This window comes from Labeo rohita, chromosome 13 (genome assembly GCF_022985175.1).
Source record: "Labeo rohita strain BAU-BD-2019 chromosome 13, IGBB_LRoh.1.0, whole genome shotgun sequence".
Lineage (NCBI taxonomy): Eukaryota > Metazoa > Chordata > Actinopteri > Cypriniformes > Cyprinidae > Labeo > Labeo rohita.
Window position 1 is genome coordinate 18,734,120 of NC_066881.1, and position 27,500 is coordinate 18,761,619.

The 27,500-nt window shown below is 37.5% G+C and overlaps 1 long non-coding RNA gene across 2 annotated transcripts in view; it reads right to left on the reverse strand.

The window, feature by feature from the left end:
* Positions 1-27,500, reverse strand: part of LOC127175151 (uncharacterized) — a 273,811-nt gene that overhangs the window by 29,217 nt on the left and 217,094 nt on the right. For both annotated transcript variants that reach the window (XR_007828950.1, XR_007828952.1), the window contains exon 6: positions 26,055-26,185. This is a non-coding gene — a long non-coding RNA (uncharacterized LOC127175151). The remainder of the gene's footprint in view (positions 1-26,054; positions 26,186-27,500) is intronic.

Genomic DNA, 27,500 nt, shown 5'->3' on the forward strand with positions numbered 1-27,500 from the left:
GTTTATTTTATTTTATTTATATTTTTAGTGTTTTTGTGTTTGTTTTTCGTGTTGTTTTGTTTTGTCTCACATTGATTCTTTTTTAGTTTTTTTTTTTTTTAGTTAATTTTTGTTTAGTGTTGTTTTGTTTTGTGTTGTTTTGTATGGTTCAGTGTTTTGTTTTGTTTTTTGTTTTCGTTTTATTTTGTGTTGTGTTGTTTTGCTTTGTATGGTGTTGTTTTGTTTAATTTTGCTTAGTGTTGTTTTGCTTTGTTTGGTGTTGTTTTGTTTCGTTTTGTTTAGCGTTGATTTGCTTTGTTTAGTGATGTTTTGTTTAGTGTTGTTTCATTTTGTTTTGTGTTGTTTTGCTTTTGTTTAGTGATGTTTTGTTCAGTGTTCTTTTTTGCTTTGTGTTGTTTTTTTGTTTTTTTCTTTGTTTAGTGATGTTTTGTTTAGTGCTGTTTTATTTTGTTTTTTGTTATTTTTGTTTTGTTTAGTGTTTTTTTATTTCATTTAATGTTGTTTTTGTTTTGTTTTGTTTACATTTTATAGTTTTATTTTTGGCACTTTGAGTACAAGTCAGTGTTATTTTGTATTTAAATATTATTTATTATTATTTTGAATTAGGTCATTATTTCATTTTTTTTTGTTTACATTTTTATTACTATTCTTAAATATTTAAAAAATATTTCTTTTTTTTTTTTAATTTGCAATGCAACCTTTCTAACGTCGTTCATTTAACTTTTTTTTATACATATGTTTTTCATTTAATATATATAGTTAACAATTTCATGCCTGATGTGAGTGTGTGTTTTGCAAAAGTCTATGTCTGTCCTTTAGTCCACAGTAAGAGGGGAAAAAAGAAAAAAAGAAAAAAAAAAAAAAAAACCAACGCAACAATGGTGGACGGATGGGTAAAGGAGCCACACCACAGACCCCGCCTGGGCATAAAAGACCACTAATCTAGTGAGCCTCTCAGCCACTGGGCTCTTAACCTGGAAATGGACAGATGAAAGAGGAGGAGAGTGAAAGGGAAGAGTATGTGGGGGGTGGTGTTCTGCTGACCCCATTAGATGGGCCAGAGCAGTTCAGCCAGAGATATGACAGGACCAGAGAAGAAATGGAGTGAGAGGGGATGATGGGACGATATAAAGAGTAGGAGTGAGAGTGCGAAGGAGTAGAGAGAGAGAAAGAAAGAGAAGCAATGGGAGTCACAGGCGAGAGAGGTCTGCTGAGATGGCAAAAAGGCACTGAAAAACAGCATAGTAGGAAAAACTAAGAACAGAATATGTGTGTGTGTGTGTGTGTGTGTGTGTGTGTGTGTTTGAGGGAGCTGTAAAAAGAGACAAGGCCCCTCATGAAAGGACTAAAGTGGGCACACGCTTCACTCTGCTTACTGGAGCAGCACATCAGAGGTCAGATGCTCTTACTGGACTAGTCCATCCACTGTATCTACACTGAAAGTGATCAACATTTCACACAGTGATGGCTAAAGGTTGTCTACAATGAAATAATGTTTACTTATCACGGACCAATCAGCTGCAGGCTTATACATTTCAATAAGAAAACACTTTGTACCCTACTGTTAAGACAGGGGAAGTGTTTGATGGATCTGTTTCAAAACAGTCCTTTTTGTAAATCTGTAGTAAATCCGGTGGAGATAATCATTTTCTTTTAACTTAAGTGTGGTCTGGAAAAGTACCAGGGTAAGGCTGGTGAGAGAAAGAGTAGAGCAAAGCAAAGCAGAGAGAACTGAGCAGATGTGTAGAGGGGGGCTGAGGGCAGTATTGTGAGAAAGGTAGAAGGGTCTGTCCTGGTGGTCTCTGCACTCACGGCTGCCCAGACAATAGCCGCTAATTGGCCTGGCTGTTGGTGGTCCAGCTGGAATTGCTGCCGGCCCATTGGACAGAGAGCCTCTGGTTACAGCACACGTGTGGTGAGATGCGATGCAGGAGAGTTTCATTTACACAGCCATGCCACATACAACTAAATCACTTTCCATGGTGTGAAATGAAGGTTGCCACTGTGCTGGTATCACGCAGACTCCAGGAAACATGAGAACTATTCATCGTCACACCTGATTCAGAAGTACGGAAGCTACTTTTGCCACCTTACAGAGGCCTAAAACTCATACTGGTGATACACACATACACAGACAAACATGGGCATAGACACACTGGCAAGGCAACCCCACAGGGGAGACATCTGTGTGTTTGCTGGAGCAGTTGCAGGGAGTGTTAATTATGTATCAATGAGCCAAATGTACACCAGGATTCCGAACAACCAGCATCCTGTGGCCATTTCCAGACATGTCAACACAGAGACTGTGGAAGTGTTTAATGTACAGAACAGTTAAATATTCATCCTGCATTAAGACAGACAACAAGCACTGTGCACTAAAATAGGTAGAGAGGAGAAAGGAAAGAAGGAAGAAACAAAGAAAGGAAAGAGAGAGGGAATCACTGTAAAAAACTGCCAGTCCTGCAGTATACACAACAAAACAATTTAGCATAATGGTCATTTCTTAAAATATTTATTAAATATTGTTACAGGATATATATAGCATTTTTCATATTTATTTTTAGAATTATAAGATATTTCCACTTTTTAAGGGATGTGCCCAAATAGTGAATCCGTATTTGGAAAGGCGCTAAAAACAAATAACGCATTCTACGGAGCCACTAAAGGGACATGGTAAACCTGCTTGCTAGCTGTAGCCTGTTACATTACAGTACATATAATTGTAAGGAGAGATGACTGGTAGGACGATGCTGAATGATTTGCAAATCCTGAGCACAAACATCTAATCTTGTAAAATGTGTAGTAAGTACTGCCACTCCATAGTATACACAGAGTATGTGTAATTGTGAATATCGAAAGTGAAAGTAAAAAGTGAGCACATATTCAAAAGCATTTTCAATGCTCTGCATATTAATAGCAGCTCCCGGATGCCCGCAATTTATACACGGTATTATTACCCAACAATATAATTGCAAGAGAAGGCATTGAAATATTTTTCTCCTCCCATCACATGTTTTACCCCTTTAGAGTTCTGTAGTAAACATCATTTCTTTTCCACACACGGTATTTGGATTCGCCACATCCCATATATTTATCTGCAGTGATTCTATTAAATTATTGGTAACACAAGGTATTTATAATGTCATTATACACATATCTTTTCATAAATACAGTGGCAAGCGAAAGTTTGGGAACCCCTTGCAGAATCTGTGAAAATGTGAATAATTTTAACAAAATAATTTTTAAGATGTTTACATATAGTCCTCAAGACAGACAAAAAAAAAAAAAAAAAAAAAACAAACAAACAAAAAAAAAAGCTGGAATTATTAAAATAACCCCCTTCAGAAGTTTGGGAACCTTTGGTTCTTAATACTGTGTGTGGTTACCTGAATGATCTACGACTGTTTTTTGTTTTGTGATGGTTGTTCATGAGTCTCCTGTTTATTCAGAACAGTTAAACTAAGCACTGTTCTTCAGAAAAATCCATGTCCTGCAGGTTTTGCATATTTGAACCCTTTCCAGCAGTGAATGTATGATTTTAATATCCATCTTTTCACACTTAGGAGAATCGAGAATCGACACAATGCATTAAGAGCCAGGGGATGAAAACTTTTTGAATTTGAAGATCAAGGTAAATTGTATTTTGTCCTCCAGGAAACATGCAAGTATCTTCTGTTGCTTCCGAAGGGCAGTAGAAAAAAAAAAAAAAAAAAAATATTTCAACAAAATAAGAAAAATTTGGACATCTTCATCCTGTTCGAAAGTTTTCACCCCCGTTTAATGCATCGTGTTTTCTTCTGGAGCATCGGTGAATGTTTGAACTTTTTTTAAAAGTTGTGTTTGAGTCCGTCAGTTGTCATCAATGTGAAAAGATGGATCTCAAAATCATACATCTGCTGGAAAGGGTTCAAATATGCAAAAGATGCTGGAAAATCAAAGAATCTGCAGGACATGGAGGATTTTTCTGAAGAACAGTGCTCTGTTTAACTATTTAGAACAAACAAGGGACTCATGAACAACCATCACAAACAAATAAACAAAAAAACAGTTGTAGATCATCCAGGTAACCACACAAAGTATTAAGAACCAAGGGGTCCCAGACTTTTGAAGGGGGTTATTTTAATAACTGCAGGGGTTTTTTTTTGTCTTGTGGATTACAGTAGTCAACATTTAAAGTGGATCAAAACATTTTATCAAAACTGTCCCAAAACCAAAACATTACCCGTCCTTGTCTTAGGACAATTTTGATGAACTTTTTGATCCACTTCAAATGCTGACTACTATATATCTAAACGTCTTTTATATAAAAAAAACTTACTCATGACAGTACTAAATTAAAAATAACATGCATGTTGTATGATCTCTCTTATTTTGTCAAAATTATTCACATTTTTCACAGATTCTGCAAAATTTAATATTGTATTTTAAAGTAAAAATATTTTTTTTCTCATAAAAAAGTTTAAATATATAAGGTTATGGGTTTGATTCCCTGAGAATGTCTGAACTGATAAAATGTGTACTATGAATGTAATGTAAATCACTCTATATAAATGTACCCAATGCATAAAACATGTAAGATGTACATCAAACGCATTCGAGCACTACGATGAAACAAAACTAGATCACACCCATTATAATAAACAGAGCTATCTACACTGGGAGTTGATGGATGCCTCATTTCTATTTTTTACACACTCCTCAGCTACACCTGGCAAGTGGCCCCTAGGTAGTTTAAGTTAGAGACCCCTAATCTAAGCCAACGTGCAGTTGCCTTACATTTAGTCTGTGATTGTACAGTTGAAGGGAAAAAAGTTGTAGAGGTCACGTAAGAATAATTCTGACCCAGCATTCCAAAAATACTTTTATGATGATACAGAGGTGCAGCTCAACCAGGTAGATAAATATGATAATCTTTTGAAAAATGTAGTTCATGGGATGAAATATTACAGTTGCTATTGTCACAGGGGCGCAGCTGACAGCGCAAGCGGCCACAGCTGAGAATGCTGGGCTTCTGGGGCCAACCGGGAAAGAAAACAGTCCCAATTAGCCAGCACAGGCAGGTCAGCTGGGCTCCGAAGTCCTTCTCTCAATTCAGCCTGAAATCAGCATATGCTGCATGTCTTAAAATAAAACACCAATTGAGAAAAAGAGAGAGTGGAAAAAAGCAAGTCGACCGGAGAGGAGAACAAGAAAAGGGGCAAATCAGAGAGATACAAAGGAAAAGAAGGGACAGACGTGAGAGAACAAGAGTCAAAAAAGAGAGAATAGGATGGGGAGGAAGGAATTATACACAACATTCTGCACAATTACAAGTCCATTTCTATACTAACTGTCACAACAAACTAGTTTCAACACATCCTTAGATCTGAATGCTGCATTAGTAGGACATTGGAAAAACTAGAGACTTAAGGAAAGATTGAAGAGAATGTAAACGTGATTATAGAACCTTATTTACCTGTATCTGTCCGTACATCCACACAGACACTGTAAAAACCATGTATCCTTATTAAAGCCTTTTAAATCACAGGTCAGTGAACCGCTGTACTCTAGTCTAGGTAAGGAATGCTGCCTCTAGTGGTCAGACTAGAAACTATACATCTGTTCAGTCTCCACACATGCATTATCGATCACATTCCATCAGCTACAGAATCTAATTTTTTTACTGAAATTAAAGATATTCTGAATTAAGATTCGTATGGTGCTAAAAAGGGTTTGGCTGTAAGTATTGGATGTACAGCAAGCATCACACCAATGAGGAAGTGTGTTATACACGGCCCATCCAGATGTAGCAGCCTGCCAGACACAACAAACCCAGCCTCTGACCTTTACGCATGGCCCACATTTAAGAGTGGCCGTAAAGGATCAGGTTACAGACTAAAATAGCTGCCCCAACCCTCTCCATATCCACTCCTAATTCACTCTACCTTCAAATTCAGGGCTGTGGCTCTCGACAGATGTTCCTTTCAACACGACCCTGCAGACTGGCAGGACATCTGGGTAATTGAAGGATGCTGTCAATCCAACTAAGTCCTTTACTTGGAAGTGAGATTGCATGACCTTTGTCTGTCTGAAAGAGCCTGAGGAAGGAATTGTGTCATCGCATGAGGTAGCGATCTGTTCCCCTTTGAGTTTCTCCAAGGCTAAAGAGTCAGAGTAGCATGTCAGAGAAGTCCCATAATAGATATATTGTTGAATTAATTGTTTTCCTGTTTACTCTTCCAATTCTTATGTGCAGGTTAAGAAATGGAACAAGTGTTGCCTTGTTGGCTTGATATGTGTCATCCAGAGATCAGGAAGGTCTAAGACAAGACATTGTACATTTATACAAAGATAAAAGGTATTCTTGTATGGAAGATGGGCTGTAGAACATGACCTTCACGTTGAATGGCACTGCTCCCTTTCATCACCCTGTAAAGCTGGCACATCAGTTAAAACGTGTTTTTGACACACTTCCTGTCTAATGAAAGCCCACATTGTGTTTGATATCTACACCAGTAGTCCACTCTCACACATGACCTCTGAACCTGAACGTGCCCTGTGCAGCCAGAGGCGGATGGGGCAGACCATGTCTCTTTTCACTGACACTACGACCTCACTCCTTTCAAGTGCATCTGCTTAATTAGCTAATGCTTGGAAGAGGAGAAATTAAAAGACTGAGACCTTGGGGACACACACATACTCTCACACAGAGTCTGTGCCGTATAGCCAATATTGACCTTGAGTAGACAGTGAATATTTAAACTATTTGCCGATAGAAACTGGCCATTGAGGCCAGTGAAACTGGCTTGATCTGAAACTACCACAAAAGAGCTCATCATGGAAGACTGCTGGTGGACAGTATTTAGCACAACCGAAAAATCCAGCTAATCACACAAACTGAAGGTAATTAAATACGAGACGTTCCCCATGCCATCATCCTCACACCTGGGAGCTTCTTACAGCGTTTCTAACAAATCTATTTGAGAAAAATTCATACGAAAATCCACCAGAGTAATCCAGGTTAAATGAATCTCTCTGAGGTATGGCAGCAAGTGTTCCACCAGGGATTGAAGTCTGGAAGCCTCCGGTTCCTCTCCCCGTGTTTGATTTAGTGTAGCTCCAGACGGACGCAGTCAGACGGTCCCCTCAAGACTGCTCTCTCCTGAGGAACTACCTCCAATACCTCAACTTTTCCTGAGAGATGTACCACCTTTCCACAGAGCACCACATAACTAAGGAGCTGAATGAAAGACTGTGTGTCTATTGAAAAGTTTACTCCACTGAAAGACAAGAGAGCCATTCACATAAAGGATGATACCTATAATGGTAACTACAGCATTTTGGTTGAGAACAGGTAAGTCCACATCTCAATTATAATGACACAGAGGAACAAAATCATTGAAATCACTTTCAGAATAATAAAAACATAGTAATCCAATCAAAATCCATCTGATTTTAAGTGCTTCAGCATTTAAAATAGCAGATGACATTATAATAAACAGAATGATACTGTTATCGTACTTAATGTGAACAGGCCTATACACTTTCTGATTTCTATCCTGACAAGTCAAGTACTGAACATATACAGCAGTATTTAAAGGTGACGTGTGATTTTTTTGCAATGTTAAAACACTTTCTTTTATCCTGGTTTAGTATGCAGAGAATTAAGTAACCCATTTTGCAGGCTGACTCTCCTGAAAAGCGTAAACACAGGGGCGCTATCAAAACAATGCTGTTTGTTTGTGAACCCCGACCTGGCTGACACAGCAACAGTGGCTCAACCAATGGTGTGAGTTTGTGGAAAGGCTGTAAGTTTGGCTGACCAATAGAATAAGAGGATAGTGTTTGAAAACAGTTACACAAAATAAAATGACTTCATTTTTAGTGACCTGACATAAATTAACCAAAAAAGCTGCAGCTGTAACCGTTTCATTGTATTTATGTGTGTTAAATTTCCAAACAGTGCTTTCCCCCACTAAATTTGGTAACCTTGATAGATGAACACTTTATAGATCCCAGCAATTCAGTGACTTCCATGTATCACTAGACAACAGGAAGAGGTTAAAAGAGTTCAGAATCGTTTCAACTAATAGAGATTAAGCGACTTTCGCCGTTACTACTAAGGAAAAACGACTGCTTCTCATGTCAATAAATCACCAAGAGAGGCTTGGGAATGACAGGAAACAGGATATTGGGACACTGCTGTCTCAATGGGTCTTGGTCAGTGGGGCAGAGGCCTAGGAAATGACTGTTAGCACACTATCAACAAACTCCTTGACACCTGACCAAACTTCCTGTGTGGAAAGGAAGTGAGAGTGGCCGCAGGGCCCACAGTTAACAGTCAGCTCATGCACTGATGGGGAGGAAGAAGGAGAGAGAGCGATAAGGGCAGACTTAACCTGCCGTTTATCAGCTATCTGACATGAGGAGATGGGCCCAGTGCACTATATGATCAAATATGACATTATTCAGGTTATGTAATATTATTCAAAACCGGGCAGGAATGCACACACACACACTTACGCACTGGCTCACACACGCACCATGTTCTCATTCTCGTACACATACAATAATAGGAAGTAATGCTAATGCCATGCTTAAAATATTTCAGGGTTGAGTAAAGTCGCCTATGAAATGCAAATTACAAATCTGCTGTAAGAAAAAAAATCAAGAAGAGCACAGCCACGCGCTCCTGAAGTGTTTAAACCGCTAAGATGCCATGAATATTAATGTTTAGAAAAATGACAATAGCTGCACCGAGCTGTTTACAGGAGCGAGCAGCGTGTTTCGGGCCCTGAATCTGCTGTTTAGCATGCGCCGGTACCAGTCCGTATCAAACACGGCACGCGTTGAGACAACACCATCTCAGCCGCTGCTACTCAACTGACATCATGCATTGTGACCTATGGACGGAAGAATAGAAAAAAAGGCTTTGAGACAGAAGGAGATAGAGAGAAAGCAAGCGTACTGTAGCCCAACACCGTACGTCTGACCTCCTGTCTTTCTAAGCGCGATGTTAGCATGTCTCTGAAGCAGCGGTGCATGAGCGTCCTAGCACACTACATATGTTTCAGCCCAGCCAGCGTAATGAAACAATGACAATCCATCCAGCGGCTGGCAGTGAGCAGTCTCTAAAAACCTCACATTACACACTACCGCTAAGCTGAAACATTTAATAGGACATTATCATTATCACACACTGCTGTATTAACCTAATAAACATCAGTGGGAGTTACTGTATGATAGCAAAGCGGAATTATCACCGCTGTTATCCCGTCATAATTGCACACGTAGTAATAGAAGTCACCGTAAATTGGATATTAGCGTGTTGAAATGCATCATATCGTATTGGAACCTGCTGAGATGGTAATAACTAAATGAGAGTGTTCATTGCTCTAAACAAGTTTATGAATTTGATAACTGAGGTGAAACCTCAGGTTTATTTTGATGTTTCGCAAACCGTCAGAGTTTGCTTTTGAATTTATCTCGAGTGCGTTCAAGGGAGCCATCCAAATATGACCACAGCTATTCCGCTATGGCTTCTGGTTGATGAGGACGAGGCTTTTGAGGCTTATCTCACCTTTTCATAATAGAATTTCAAAATAAAACACACAACACACACACACACACAGTTAGACGTTTACTCCCACTGTGAAAAATAGGCACGAGCAAAGAGATTATACCGTCGTCCATTTCGTGACACCTGTGAGGACACCGCAAACAGTCACTCGTGCTTTATCTTTCCTTTGAGCCGAATGGAGGCTACGGCTTTATTGGTTTGTTAGTTAAGAAAGTAGGCCAGCATAAGCAGGACACAATAATAATTCCTTGAGTGGCTGGGCTCTGGCCTCGGCGAGCCCGCCGATGATGAATCTGTGTGCCACGGTACATTATAGTGGGATAAAAGAAGAGGGGGGTGAAGGACAGTGCCTTCTCTGAACCTTAATCAGATGCAGATCAGACTAAAAGCATCGGAGCAGCAAATCCCCGCTCCAAAGCGCAGCGCCACACCACGCCGGCCACCCTCTCTCTCTTTTCTTCCATTTCTCGCACCCACTCCCCCGCCCGCCCTCTCCCTGAGCCCTTTATAAAAGGTTGGTAGATAGATTCAAGTCTTTATTGGAAGATCATATGGGATGACTGCAAAATCCCATTACTTGTTGATTAAGTATTGATCCCACCCCCAAGTATTAACAAGTAAGCTAATATGGAGTGACCCGTGAGACCAGTGGCTGTGGAGCAAAGAAATCAAACGCTTTGGGGACAGAGAAGAAGAGAGGGAGGGAGCAGGGGAGAAAGAAAGAGAGACAAAGAAAGAGAGAGATCATACAGGAGACAAAAAGAAGGACGCTGAGTAAAGTGAATAGAAATAGACAGATGTGAAGAAACAGACATTGTGAACGAGAGGGAATGAGGCGCTGCTTTAGACGTGTTAGTGAACTTCTGTCTCTCGGCTCTGGTTAAAATGTCACACATCAATGTGCAGATCAATGGACGCCTTATTTTTCAGCCTGCTCCTTATTGCCATCATCAGACGGCTCTCCTCTCGTACCTCCTAATGACTCGGGCTGAGTTCCCTCCCCCTGAGTGTCAGTGTACTGCGAACTTCTCTTGATCTCTCTTGATTCCACGCGGCCCCTTCAACTGCACCCTGTGTTCTTCTGACACCGCCAACCCACCCACATGCTCACACCAAAAGGCCACTGGATGTGTTCAAAATATGGTCCAAAGCTAATTTTCTTTCACTTTTTATTCCGGCCTTTGAATTCCACTTGGTCTTAAAAGCTTTTTTTTTTCTTAAGCCAGTTTCTTCCTGCTTATTACCAGTAGTGGGGAAGCTACTTTACAACTGTACTGTAGTTTGACAAGTTACAAGCTACTTAGCATAAAGTATTTAAAGGGACAGTTCAACCGGAATGAAAAATCTTTTACCACCATCATGATGCTCCTCTTTCTTTCTTCGGAGCACAAAATATGACATTTCGAATCTTCTTATCTTCTTTTGTGCTCTGCAGAAGAAAGTCATGCAGGCTTACAACAACACACTGATAAATGATGACATAATTTTTATATTTTGTGTGAACTGTCCTTCTAAACAGCTGTTAAGCAGCGCTTCTAAGAAAGAAGTTACTTACACCTCAAGGTACTTAGGGGAAAAAAAACATAACTAATTTGAAGCTATTTAAGGCGTACTATCTTATCTTCTAAAATTCAAACTATCAGACTACATTAGTTATTTTTGCAGAACAGTATTTATCTGGCCAATAAAACAATACCACTATTAAACTTGAACAGATGCATTTACAGTTATTACAACTGCTAAAACTAGATTCTAATTCAACCTGCGTTCAAGTGGTTTACTCACAGGAAAGACGCATTTCTGCACAGAGTCATTTCTGTATACAGATCAAATGAACTGGTTGTTTTACATTGTTTTACATGACCAAACAAACCATTAAATGAATCCTCCAAATGCTACATATGAGAGAAAGAAAAAACACCGCAACAACAGTGATGTAGCATTTTTTTTTTTTTTTTTTTTTTTTTTTTTTTATAAACTACAGGATAAAGTTCACATGTGGTTCTTTCATTTTTCTCAATGAGGTGTAGTGTCAACTGTCTACACTCGCCTTCTTGAAGTTAAGCCACAGCTACCATTGCACACAATCTGGGAAAGGGATCAGAATGATTGGGAGAAAAATATTTTTTGCACATTAAAAATCTAAACTACCATTGTTAAAACTTTGCCACAGAATGGACACTAAAGACGTGTTTCCTCATTAAAATATCTCCAAATCACAACTGTAGCTTTTGTCCCTACCAACAAGTAGGAACATTCATGCATACGGTATGGGAATGTCACGTTATCAACGTTATCAATTTCAGAAGAAAAATCTCATTGGTACGGTCTGATATGATTGGAAAAGATATGCAAGCAGTTGTGTTCCTTCTAAATGATGATTCCAATTTAGGTTTAACAGAGCTACAAAGAAAGATCTAGCTGTCAGGACTAACATCTGCCAAAAAAAATAATTGCAAAGATTATTTCCTCCCTATGCGACATTGGCTACTTCAGTTTCAAGATATAGCAATGTTAGAATTTACAGCAGCCAAAATTTGTTTATTGTGAAGAAGACTTTAAACAAAAACAATTAATTTCAAAAAACGACAAGGTTAATTACTGGAAAGATTTAATTTGTAACTAGAGAAGAAAAAGTAGTTAAGTACATTAGTAGCATTTAAGTAACATTAATTATGTTACCTCACAAAACTGCTTAGCATCACTTTTTGGCAACATGGAGTCAAATTCACACAAATAAAGACCAGTCACCTCTTGAGTCTTTATGAAGCTCTGGTGACTGCACATCCCTCACCCACGTGCTCACCGTCAATAATTCATATTTAATTTAAAACCCATCACCACCGAGATCACAGTGTTTGTTATTGCACACAGGAAAATTACTTCAGCAGGAGTGCATGTGCAGAACATAAACAGATTGTTTGTCTTCATGTAACTGTCATTCAGTACTTCCCTTTTGTGTAAAGAGAACGAATAGAGATGATAGAACAAGAAAGAATCAATGAGAGAGTCTGTCAGAATTTTCATATTAAAATGGAGGTGAGAAAAAAAAGGACACAAAGGATTTGTTATTCTGGCAGACTGCTTGGTCAGTCGATATGTCCACAGATTATTCAGATTAGTGAGAGGTTTAACTCCGCTCATTGACTTGACGAAGGTTTCGTCCGGTTAAAAAGCTGACACAGTCCATTACGAATAACATTCTGCTATTGATTAGTTCATTCCGAGAGAAACTCTTCTACATCTCTCTCTCACTCTGGCTTTCCAGCCTCATTACACAGCTGTGTAAATTATGTGTGCATTATGTAACCCCACAAGGTGCATAAAACATTTTTTATGAGTACATTTAAACTAAATAGTATCAATATGCTATGAAGTCTACTGCTAGTGTTTTCTGTAAAGGCCATATTGGCTATATCTGAGTGACTAACAGACATAGTCTACACCATCAAATGGCACCATTCAGAATTTAATTAAGAATGCCTTTTAAAATCATATAATAACAATAGATACATAGATGGATTTCACTCAACTCTGGTTAGGACATTGATCCCCACTACTGTAAGTTCTCCTAGAAGAAACTTCTTAAATGCCTCTGGCCTGGGCTCTGGGTAAGAAACGCTGTGTCTATTCTCCTTGCTTTTAACAGGCACTTTGATTGAGTTTAGCAAAAGTTTGCTTTAGAATATAAATACAAGGAGGCACAGCTAACTCCTTTTTTATTAGGTTTATAAAGGTCTATTGATCGATCATTAAGGAACTGTCCTGGTCTCGACGCGCAATGTGTAGAACCTGTTTGTTAGAGCTTGCTGAGTAACCAAATAATTTCTCAGCCTCTATTTATTAGAGATGCAAACTCCTTATAGCACGAAAGACAGAATGGATGAGGCATGATATTTGTCAGACTAATGGCCAATTAAACCCCTCTAAACAAGAAGGTAGGAGATTAGAATCTTGCCGACCCCCTCTGAGACATTAAGTGCGTTTACATGCACTTTAAAAGTTCGATTTTAGTTGGACTAAAACAATAATTTGTCTTTTTACAACGGCATATAAACGCTTCGACCAAAATCGGGCCAATTAATTAGACAACAAAAGTAATTCCTTTCCCAAATGATGAGATTATTTCATTAATAAATAAATTGAAAGCAATTCTTTGCCAAAAAGGTGTGACAGTCTACATGCAATCCAATTCCTAGCAAGTAAAACAATTATACTACACAAACAAAAAATATGGTGAGAGATTTAATCTATTAAAGGAGTTCACTTCCAGAACAAAAATTCACAGGTAATATACTCACCGTCATCCAAGATGTTCAAGTCTTTCTTTCTTCAGTCGTAAAGAAATTATGTTTTTTGAGGAAAACATTTCAGGATTTCTCTCCATATAGTGGACTTCTATGGTGCCCACGAGTTTGAACTTCCAAAATGCAGATTAAATGCAGCTCCAAAGGGCTCTAAACGATCCCAGCCAAGGATGAAGGGTCTTATCGAGTGAAACGTTTAGTTATTTTCTAAAAATAAAAATAAAAAATCTGACAATTTATATAATTTTTAACCTCAAATGATCGTCTTGTCTAGCTCTACGTGAACTCTGTGTATTCTGATTCAAGACGGTTATGGTAGGTCGAAAAACTCCAATCTCATTTTCTCCTCCAACTTCAAAATCGTCCTACATCGCTGCAGAAGTACCAACCCAGTGTTTGCAAAGTGAAAATGCAAAGAACAAAAACATAATTTCTTTACGACTGAAGAAAGAAAGACATGAACATCTTGGATGACAAGGGGTGGGAACATTTTCTGTAAATTTTTGTTCTGGAAGTGAACTTCTCCTTTAATAACAGTTGTGTGTGTTGGGCTCCAAAGTCATTCAGTTTTAATATTTTAACTAAATATATGGAACGTTATCTGGAACTTAGCTTCCAACCCTAATTATAACTGTATGTGTAACGTAATGAGCGAGAAAACCCCTCTCAAACTTTAGCTCTGTTGGAGAAGAGAGGGCTGCTTCCTGTAGGAAACTCTGAGAAGTGTTATGCAAGATTGTCATTTTTTGGTTTAAATTTCTCAGAATGTATTTTTGCACATTGTTTTAGACATTTGACAAGGTCTTCAAAATATACATCAACAATTTCTAAGTGACCAACACTTTTAGCTCCACACCGTATCAACTTTTCCCAGCCTGTGTGCGTGACCTAAAATAAAGCTTTCAATATGAGGGCTCGGTGCTTGACTTAGTCCACAAATGTATTGAAACCAGGCCCGTCGTATGTTGCCAAAATATTCTGTGGTTTTCTGCAGTTTAGACGACTCTCCTGTGATCTAAGACGGCTTGGAAATTGGATCTTGGCCTATAATAAGCAGGGCTGGAGAACCTTGGGCCGTCTCAGCCAAAGAACTGAGACATGAATAGGTCCCAGGAACACTGGGTCATACAAAGCCTTGATTGACTGGATCAGATGCTCGGTACGATCAGATACTTTGGGCCCGGTTGAAATCAAAGGGAGGTGGACTCTTTTAAGCACACATCGGGGGAAAGGGTGGGGGCCGAGGCTCAGTTCTAAAGAAGCGAACGATCCTGTCGTCTGACGCACTGGAATCCTGCGGTATCGGAAGGTTAGTGCAGGTTGTCTGAACATGACAAATAATGCCCACAGAAACTGCTAAAGTACTCCAAATCCCTCTAATGTGCTTTGGGATATTAAACCGAGAGAGAGGGAAAGATTCTTACGGAAGACGGTGGGTGCAGTCCCATCGTTCTCTTCATTACACCCATGTGGTGACAATTGTAGTGCCCCCTCCTTCCCAGCCCCCTCCCCCTACCATGTTTAGGAGTGGAGGACATCAACATGCACAGCATGTAATGATGTCAAAGAGCTATTTCATGGTGAACGTTTGGTTTGAATTAGAGGCCAGCGGGAGTGCGGACTCTCACACACTCTGGCAGCGTCCCTTTGTTCCTCCCTGATCTGTGGTGCGGAGGAGACCTCTCTCTTTTTCTCTTTCTCCCAGTCTACAACACGCTCTCTCCACCCATCTCCCGCCCTGCCATTATGCATATACTCACAACGCCCCGATGTTCGCACTCTTAGACGGATGATCTAGCAAACGCTGACATTTTCTAAACATGCAAACTCACACTCTTTAGCACTTTTAAAGTACGGCGCATAACACTGTTGCTTAAACACATATATGTACATTTACACTGATAAAATCCTAAAACGTGTTGCCACGTAGCGTCATTACATTACCCAGAAGCTGAGAAAAAGCAGTTTAGAAACCCTACAAACACCCCCTCACACACACACACTTTTTATCTTAGAGAGTATGAGTGGAAAGGCAGATTTTCTGTGAGGTGAATATGGATTGAGAGTAGGCATGGCTGAATGAATAAATGGAAAGTTTGAGAGGCTGAGAGGAGAGGAGCGGACAGTGTGACCTTTTTAAGATCCCAGTCAAATGGGTAAATAAGATCCCGAGGTGACTGTCATTTACAGGTTGGGTATTGACGCGAGGCCGGCCAGTCCTGAGAGAGCAGGCCACTGCGAAGGAAAGACACAGAAAGTACACATGTGCCAGAACACGCAGACAGACTGAAACTATTATACAAACACACATTCATACACAGCTAACAAGCTAAAGGCTAAAGCTAGGAGATGCATATTTTGACCAAAAATATGAATAATTTTTAGTGGGAAAAAGTGGTAAGTTTGCTACAGCAAAGACTGTATGGAAGAATTATGGAAGCCCATTTCCACCACTGAATAAAAAAAAAAAAAAAGCTATTGCAACTTTTTATCTCACCATTCTGACTTTTTCTCCCAGAATTGTGAGGTATAAACTCACAATTGTGACAAAAAAGTCAGAACTGCGAATCTATATCTTGGAATTCTGAGTTTTTTCCTCGCAATCCTGACATTTTTTTGCGAGTTATAAAGTCCAAAGGGGGGAAAAAAGACTGATATGTTCTCAGAATTATGAGTTTATATCTCACAATTCCAACTTGACTCCCAATTTCATGTTGTAAAGTCAGAATAGTTTATATGACGCAATTCAGATTTATTTCTCAGAATTGCTCTTCATCCCACAATTGTGACTTTACAACTCGCAATTCCGATTTTATATTACACAATTTATATCTTGCAGTATCTTGCAATTTTGACTTTATAACTCACAATTGCGAGTTTATATCACACAATGCTGACTGCCTTTCTTAGATTTGTGAGTTTATATCTCACAATTCTGACTTTATAACTCACAAATGCAAGTTTATATCTCACAAATCTGAAAAAAAGTCAGAATTGTGAGTTTGTATCACACAACTGTGAGAAAAAAGTCACAATTTCAAGATATAAACTCGCAATTGTGAGAAAAAAAAGTCAGAACTGTGAATTTATATCTTGCAATTCGGATTTTTTTTTTTTCACATAATTGCGAATTATAAAGTCTAAAGGGGGAAAAAGACTGACATGTTCTCACAGTTACGAGTTTATATCTCACAATTCTGACTTAATTTGCAATTGCGTGTTGTAAAGCCAGAATTGCAAGATATACTGTAAAAAAATTCTGAGAAAAGCGCCACAAATGCAAAATATAAACTCATTAGTTTATATAAAACAATTCCAATCTATTTCTCAGAATTGCAAGTTTATTTCTCAGAATTGCGAATTCATCTCCTAATTTTGACTTTATAACTCACATTTACGAGTTTATGTTATGCAATTTTAAGGAAAAAAGTCTGATTCGCGAGTATATATCACGCAATTCTGACTTCATTTCTTAGAATTACAAGTTTATTTCTCAAGTGTACATCTCACAATTCTAAGACGAAAAGTCACAATTGTGAGTTTGTATCATGCAGTTCTGATGAAAAGATGAAAACTTGCAATAGCAAGAAAAAAAAATCCGAATTGTGAGATAAAAAGTCGCAATTACCTTTTTTTTTTAAAAAAAAGTATCCAGTGGCGGAAACAGGCTTCCATACTAAGTGTACAAATTGTTTTCAATTTAAACAAAACAAAAGTCAAACAAAAAATGCCATCCTGTGATACCAAGAACATTTCACTATTTTTTTAAATAAATTTCAAGCAACCATAGTTTTCCATTTTTTCATTAAATTTAACAAAAATAGTGTTTTATATGTAGTTACATTTTATTTGGCTTCTCTTCTGAAATGCTTTTGTCATAACATCTGATCACTGTATGGCACAGCACTATACAACAATTTTTTTTGAAGTTGATCTCTCTTGCTATCCCTCTGTATTTGCCCATCATGATTTTGCTGAGGGCAAACATGTCTCAATCCTTACTTCAAAACAATGCATAGTATTTCTGTCATTTCTTTGCTTACTGTTCCTTTCCTAGAGCCATAGCTAATAAGGGGGATGTTTTCCTAAGTTATGGTCAAGGATGCCTCCCGTTAACTTATCACACAGGGAAATGCCAGAGACAGGAGTGCTGGAGGCTGATGCGCTGGGTAAAACTTGGTATAAGCTCCTTATCACAAAATATTAGGTTTACGCCTAAAGGTGCTTGCTTGTGTCAGCTTCTGAGGCTGTCTGGAAATCCCTGCCTCGATGTGACAGGTCAGTGTGCCAAAACTAGCCAGCAGATGGAAGACGCCCCAACATGAATACATGCATAAGGCACACGTCCACAAATATATAACAACTCTTCATAGAAACTGCAACTACACGGTTTAATGTTTAACCAAAAAATAAATAAATAAATAAGAAGAAGCAAAAAAAAAAAAAGCATTATTATATGATTTGCTTGCTAAAAAAGGTAAATAAACATATAATGGAAGTAAAAAAAAAAAAAAAATGTTTACAAAAACAGCTACAGATTTAATAGGTAATTAATTTGTTTACAATAAAGATTTTGTTGGTTTGTTTGTTTTCAGGTCCTCAAAAATGATTCTTCTATCATTACTCCTCATTAAATTAAACGGTACACAATTTATTCATGGTCAAATAAGGAAAACAACATCAAGATTTGCTCCTTACCTCCAGAACATGTATTTTATAATGACAGGTTTGTACTTGTGTGTTCTTTTATGCATCAAAACCATTACAAATCAAAAACCATCCTATTTCTCCAAGGTTGAACAAAACTTTAAGAGTTTCTAGTTGAATCAAATGCCTCTATAAATAACCGAGTTCATGTAATACAGATCAAACTGTAGAGACGTTTGAAGTGCAAGCAATATGTGCAAGTTGCTCAGTTCTCCTAGATCGATTGAGAGGGTCTTACAGGGGTCAGAGTGGATGCCTGAGGGAGAACAGGAGTCAAACATAATGTTGGGTGTCAGACTGTTGACATTTCAGATCTTCAGATGCGTTCACCATGCCAACACGGAGAGAGAAAAAAGGATGCCAGGGGCAGTGTGCACATATACAGTATGTGAGTCTGCTTCCTGAAATGGCCAGGGTCACAGTAAAAGTTGACAGGCCATGTTGCCAATAATCATAATCATTATGGGTCATGCTTGTATGCAGATGCATCCTGCATTCATTTACATATCTTAATTATTTTTCGCCACAACATGACTAGTCTTACATCTTATTTGTCTATTTTTTTCCTTTTTAAACACAGATTGATTTTCACAATAAATTCATGCACAAAAATTAAAACAGCCATGTTTTCTATTACTGTTACAACCCACCCAAGTGCTCTAGCACTCTTTGTACATGACATTATTTTACACAGTTTAGGGATAAGTAGTCGGTTTCTGAACTCATTTGAATCAGATAAATATGAAATTACTTATATCAAATTTTGAGCATAAAAAAGCAGTGAGTTACAGATGCTGAAACAAAGTGTGTTAAAACATGGTCTCTTTACCATTACTCATTATATCATTAATAATTATTAAAATACATTTAATTATTTTTTATTGTAAAATATAAAGGTATCATTTTACTTAAAGCCATTATGTATTATGCATTATAAAGGGTTATTAAAGGGTATAATGCATTATAATTATTCAAAATGCCATAACTTGTTGTAAATAATTACAACAATTTAAAACGCATAGTGTAACAAAGAATTGAAGCATTATAATGTATTAACTGTGATTAATTACTCATTCTACAATGCATTAAAAGGCATAATTAATGCATTAAAACTATTTAAAACTATATAAATGTTTTAAGTAAAATGTTACCAATAGTTTTTTTAATAACTGCAAAATAAGAAAAATATACAGACACTAAAATGCCATTCCATAATGCTACTGTTAAGTAGAAAAATATGTATATTATGATATTACAACACGTATATCATAAGTAGGTTTTTAATAAAAAACAAAGTTATGTAACAATGTTATTTTAATTCTATGATACATTTCTGCAAACCACTGTTGATAATTTTACTTGTAAACTGAATTAAATTACATTTAATTAAAAGTAAAAAGATAGTAATCTATAGATTTTCATCTTTGATAATGCAACGTTAACGTAATGAAATGTGCATGATCATGCAACATTAATTTACACAATTTAGGGATAAGTAGTCTTTAATTTGAATTGGATAAATATGGAATTACTCATATCAAAAAATATCACTGAGTTACAGATGGCTGAAACAAAGTGTGTTTGTTTCAAAAGGTATCATTTTATTTACAGCCTTTATGTATAATGCATTATAAAGGGTTATTAAACGGTATAATGCATTATAATTATTCATAATGTCATAACTTGTCGTAAATAATTATAGCAATTTAAAATGCATAGTGTAACAATGAATTGATACGTGTTATAATGTATTAACTGTGGGTATTTATTCATGAGATGGTACAATGCTTTAAAAGGCTAAATTAATGCATTAAAACTTTACAATGCATTATACAAAAAGGTTTGAACTAAAGTGTTACCAATAGTTTTTAATAACTGCAAAATAAAAAAATATATACAGTCACTAAAATGCCATTCCATAATGCTGCTAAGTGGGGGGGAAAAAAATCTGATATTACCACATATAAATCACAAGTAGGTTTTTAATAAAAACAAAGTTAAGTAATGTAACACTGTTATTTTATTTTTATGGCCCATTTATGCAAACCACTGTTGATAATTGTACTTGTAAATTGAATTAAATTACATTAAATTAAATTAAAAATATATATTTATAATAAAACGTAAATTTTCATAATATGATCATGCAACGTTAATGTAATGTCATGCAAATTTTAATTAACATGGTTGTATTATATTTGCCTTTTATTTTTAAACTGCGCTTTGTACTTGAGACTAATTTAGAGTTTAGGAAAGAGTAATCGATTTCTAAATTACTTTCTAAATTACTTCCATTTGTACTAGATAACAGGAGTTATAAAATCGACGTTTGAGCACTTATTTACAGATGACGAAATGTAATACAATGCTTTACAATCCTCTTTATCAAACAGAACAAAGAAAGGAAATCAGAATTAAGGAATGCTTCAAAAATCATCAAAAGCAGCGCTTGTATAATAGTAAAAGAAACTGAAGTTCTAGAACAAACTTTAACTATTGTGACCTACAATAACAAAACATCCCTTGTTGTGAGGGAGTTAGACCAGCTGTTGTAATGTGGCTAATAATCCTACACCACCCATATCATTGGGATGGAGTGACCCATATCTGCCACGCGCGAGAGGGTTGGTGCCGATCCCCACAGCTCGTCTCCTGTCTCCCTGAGCCGAATGCACCGCCTGGCCCTGGCTCTCACTTCTGGGCTTGGACGGGCCCCTGACGAGGCTATCTTAAAAATGCTCTAAGATCCTCTGTCCTTTACTGTCTCATTCAAAGCGCCTCGTTTTTAATATTCAGCACTGCAAGATGGTGGGAGCATTTGTTCCGGCCGCCACATTAAAATAGCTCACACTCTCACTGATGAACTTCAGGCTCCAAAAGTGGGGCTAGGAATTTATCATATCAAGGTCATGCTGTTGTTTTCAACTCACAAAGAACAATATTTGCGTGTATGGATTTAAGTGATAATGAAATACGGACTTATCCATCAGGAGAGGCGACAAATAAGTTAGCGCGGTGGTTTAGGCTGTAATTCATAATCGGTGTCCTTACATATTTATCTCACAGTCTGGAATACGTACGTACTGTACAAACTCACATACACGTGACAGTGGTGCAGCCGAGCACATACTCATGCATATAACACACGCAAATGAGGCGGGATAAGGAGCAGGTTAAGTATTTCTCCATTAGAGGAGCAGTCGTCAGGTCTGCCAATGTGTCTAAATAATGGTTAGACTTGGGGCCCTCTTTGACACTCGCTGCTTTGTGTGTGTGTGTGTGCGGGTGCTCCTTCCTGCATTCGTTTTGACTAAAACACACGCAGGCACACACAAAGGTGTGTGTATTTCATTTAAAAGAAACAGCTTATGGGGACAATTAAAGCAGAACCTTGAAAATATAAGCACTCAAGGCCAGCAAGCATTGTTTTGGAGTACGTTATTAAAGTACTCGACCAATTAACACAACGAAACAGGTTGTAGTTGTTAAAAAAAGGAGAGAAAATTCAGAAAATATAAGAAATATGCCATGACCTCTTTGGGAAAAGTGAGAAACTGTTTTAACATCACCGCTTGAGTGATCATAAAACTAAAATTTAATGCTATATCTGAAGACAAAGTAGTTTGTTAAAGTAGTGCTACGTTGGAAAGAATAGTCTATGCAAAATAGTAAAATAAATAAATAAATAAATAAATAATAATACATACATACATACATAAATAAAAATTACAAAATGTAGGAAGTGATGGGAATTCTGATGGATGACTAAATGACAAAAAGTCCTATTTATACAGCAGAAGGACTAGAGGCCTTGATCATTACAACAGCCAACAACAAACATGATACCTCAACTCACTATGTGAATTCCCATAATGTAAAAACAACAAAACACAACTAATATAAGCTTTTGATTTCTTTTACTAGAAGTCTGGGGAAATAACGAATGTACATCTACAAACTTCAGGCAAACAAACACGTTTTCCATGCTCAGTACTTTACTCCTTGACGTTTTAGAACAGGGATTTCTCATATGCAGTGCATTTTGAACTCTGTAACTAAAGAAATAGAATATTTTGTCAACTTTAAGTTAATAATCTTGGTTAAATTGTGACATTTTTTTTAAACTAATTTATGTCATTTAAATCAAACAAGATTGAACATTTCAGAGTGAGACACATCACAAAACACCACAAAGAAACAAAAAAGCAACAATGGCAACATCTGCTCAAATCAAAGCAGTTATTATACTATATGTGATACTATAAGGGTCAGTTTTTTGAAATTGAGATTTATACATCTTCTGAAAGCTGAATAAATACGTTTTCTGCCGAGATACAACTATTTGAAAATCTGGAATCTGAGGGTGCAAAAAAAAAAAAAAAAGTAGTAAAAAATGTAGTAAATTTAATAATAATAATAATAATAATAATAATAATAAGTATTTTTTCATGTCATTACATTGTTTAGAGCGTTAATAAAATGTTAAAGAAAGAAATGTAAATTACATTTCATTCAAAAGTTATTCTCTACCGAGGACATCGGGACTCAATTTCTTACAAAAAATAAAAAAGACATGAATGAAGATGCATAGGCAAAAACAATAGATTTTTTTTTTTTTTAAATCACCAATACATTTTTAGTTTTCAGGATTTTTCTTTTTTAACCAAACTTTGTATAAAGTTTGATTCTCAACTATGTTATAACAGAATGATTTTATATACCAATTTCTCTTAATGTAAAATGTGTTTTACTCATTATATACAATGCATCTATAAACTAAATCTAATTTGCATATTAACGTGTTTTTGGGGAAACATGTAATGAAAAAAGAAGTGTAATAATGGGAGTAATAATTGACAAGATTTTCATAATAATATATAATACTTCACAGGAATATTGAAATATAATTTATTTCCTTATTCATTTGTTGTGTCTCCTAAAATGCATAATAAACGTGCTTTTAGTCCTGGTGTCCTCATATGAAATCAACATCCTGTTTTGTAACAGAAAGTCATATTTTGATTTGAAACCCCATAACATTTTCCTGAGATGTTGACACACAGTTTAAAAATTAGATTTAAATGATAATTACAAAATATTATCATATTTCGATAAGAGTGTCACTAAATTAATATTAGATATTTTTGAAGACCAAGGAGAGGGAGTGGTCATGGTAAACATCCAAAACTGTGCCATGTCTCAGAGAAATTTACTAAAATATAATGTCCTCATATGAGGACGCAGTGTTTCAAGAGGTTAAAATTAAGTTCTTGAAGTTATGCAATGCATATTACTAATCAAAAATTAAGTTTTGATATATGTACGGTAGGAAATTTACAAAATATCTTCATGTAACATCATCTGTACTTAATATCCTAATGATTTTTGGCATAAAAGAAAAATGTATAATTTTGACCCGCACAATGTATTTTTGGCTACTGCTACAAATAAACCCGTGCTGAACTGGTTTTGTGGTCCAGGGTCACATTTGTGGTTTCTGTGAATAAAATGAACAAAGTAGAAATGAACCAGGTAGTGCATGCAAAAACCTTTAAAGCAAATCCGTGAAACTGCTGCATTTCTGTAAGACTCTACACAACACCACATTTCTATTTTATTTTTTTTTAATACCAGCTGAGAGAGAACGAATCACGTGACATCATCTACTCCCCGCTTCATTCAAAATTAACCATCTACAACCAGTTTTGGTTTGACACATCTCGCTTTATTGGTGCGCCACATGTTTTCATAAATGCAGTGACACCAGCGCGCACCCAGCTGTGATATTATTGGTTCCTTTGGCGTACAAATAAAAACTCACTTCACCATGCATCGATCCTATAAAAGAGATGGAAAAGAATGGAACGATATGTGAAAGATGAGAGAAAAACATACTGGTCTCAGTGCAGTAAAGCAAGAGGAGGAGGTCTTCATCCATGAAGAGGACATAAAGTAATACCCCTGACACCGATGACCAGCTCATTAAGTTGAGCCTTTATGGTCCATTACGCACTGGGTCAATGAACACACAAGTTCGAGCCGTCCACATTCAGACACGAGCGACGCAGGAAGAACAGCGCAGTGTTTGTATTGTGGAGCCGAAGTCTAACCTGAACAAGACCTGATAGAGCGACTCCGTTTCGAATCTCATTCCACCCCTGTCTCTTTACTTCTCTCCCTCTCAATTATTGCTGTGATTTGTAAGTTGTGATTACAGCCGTGCACTTGGGAGCGAGCGAGCGCCAGCCTACACCGGGAGATAACGCACTCCATGCAAACTTACAAAGCGACCACTGACTCTTCTCTCGCAGGGTAATGAATAGAAATGCAGCTTTCAGGACAGCGGGGGGAGAGCCGTTTGAGTGTGTATGTGTGCGTGTGTGTGTACTACGGGGGTGGCGGGGTTGTAGGGTGAGCAATGCAGCTCCATTCTCTACCTCGCTGTCAGAAAATATAATTTGCGCCTTCAGTGATTCACCTGGTTCATATGCAGCATGCAAATTTATTTCCTTAATAATCAGAGCAGGAGGCTGCCCAGGAGGATTAATGGCATCATTCCTTATGCACCGGCAGCCTCCCGGACCGCGAGGATATTACCCACCTCTGACATGGAAAAATTGTGTTAGTTCTACAGAGAAAACGCCGGGATATTTGTCCTGTGCGACAATATAATGGGCTGGTGCATCATCAGATTGCAATGTCATTTCAAAAACCTTGAATACAAATAATGTACAGTGAGAGAATAGATGGCGCGTACCTTAATACAGTCGACTAGTTATCCTTCACACAGGTATAAAGGGGCTTTTCTGACACTAGCCTTTATTTAAATGAAGCCCACCGCATCCGGCGGCTCTAGGCTCTATCCTAGGACCGATCCCTCTCTCTCTTCTCCTCTTTTAATTAATCTTCCCTTCTCTCCCTCACTCTGAGAATCTCTCTTTTCTTGCCTCCTTCACCATTTTAAAGCAAACAACATGAAATATGTATGGGCCAGACATATTAATTATCCCACTATGTGGGGAAAAACAATGCGGCGGTGGCACGGAGCGTTTGGGTGCAGATCTGTCACCGGGTGCGGGGAGGGGAGAGCCAGAGAGAAGTGAAAACCTAATTAACAAGATAAGTGACCAACAGGAACCCTCTGTCAGGAGTCACACCCACCCCGGAGCTGAGCCAACATGGACGCCGCTGGTGTTACCGCAGCGCTGCCTGGGCAGCCATCTTGATGAAGTTGTCCTGTTTGTGCAGTGATCTAGCACTGTTACAGCTATTGTTTTAGAATCATTTAACCATAAAGTTTGTGGGGTCAAACGGGAACAGATCGAGCGATCACTAAAGGTTAAACTGTGGTTTTAGAGATGGGGAACTCTAAAATCTGATGCTTACTCTTGCCTGAATCTCTATGAATAACAAATATACAAATAAAAAATGGATAGTACAATTCCCGCTTTGACATAAGCAGTCTTGCGTTCAAAACATACCTTCATATTAGGGTTAGGCCGAAAGACGACGCCATCCTCCATCGCCAATGGCTGAGAGACACATGATGTTGAGCCAGCATCATGATTCCTCCCCCACCTTCCTGGAAGGGAATGACGTGTACTACGGAACTCTAAAGGAAATAAATAAGAGATAGGAGTAAACTAATACATTTCAATGCTTCCTCTTTCAAATATATCATTGCGTAATTTTACCATACATAAATTGCAGGCATCAGGGAGCCGCTTTTAATACGTGGGGTATTAGGATCGCTTTTACTTTACTTTTAGTTTCAAGATTCGCGATCACACATACTCTGTGTAAAGTACGGAACGGCAATACTTTCTGCTAATTTTACAAGATTAGACGTTTGTCAGTGTTGCTCAGTATCTCCAAATCATTCACCATCATCCTATTACTCATCTCTCCTCACTCTGTTTATGTGGTAAGTGAAATTCAATGTAACAGGCTACCGCTAGCAAGCAGCTAACCATGTCCGTTTAGTGGCTCTGTAGTGAGCATTATTCATCTTTCCGATTTCCATCCCGATTCCCTGTCATCATCCATAGTGATGTTTCACTGTAGACATTGTCCAATGCCAGTTTGGTAGACACTGCCCAACCCTACTTCATATTCAACCAAGCACAATTGGAGATTGTAGACCAGGGGTGCCCAACCCTGTTCCTGGAGATCGACTTTCCTGCAGAGTTTAGTTCCAACCCTAATCAAACACACCTGTCTGTAATTATCAAGTGCTCCCTGAGATCCTAATTAGCTGGTTCAGGTGTGTTTGGTCAGGGTTGGAGCTGAACTCTGTAGGAAAGTCGATCTCCAGAACCAGGGTTGAGCATCCCTGTTGTAGAATAATGAATGAAACAATAACTGGACTGGAGCTTAGACAAAATAGTATGGAATGTCAAAAATTGATGATACGGTTTTAAAATCTTTTTTTAGAGCTGAAAATTGTTTCTATGTAAATCCTACAACATTTTTAAGATGTAGAAGACCTTGCAACAGTAATAAGAAACTAATATGCTACTAAAATATTTTTGAACATTTGCTTTATGAATCCAAATTCAAATCTCAAAGCTTATGTTTTTTTATAAAATGAATAATCACATTTATTTAGTACTGCTGACTATTGTTCTGCTATTATCATCAAAAATCCCATTCTTTCCGTGTGGGCGAGTTGCTTACACTAATTATTTCCACCATATCACCCAGTTCAGGATGATCTGATACAAGTTGCAAGCATGATAAGACATTATTCCAAGAGGCACATGACTTTTAAAACTACATACTTAGGATCTCATTGTGAACATTAAGAGTTCAAAAGAGCCAAAAGAGACACCGCCTCCATCTGAAACTTCATCCAACTGTGTCGCTGCTGGACAGCGTTACTTTAGTAAAAAAGGGTGTAGTATTTCATCTAACCGTTGTGTTATATT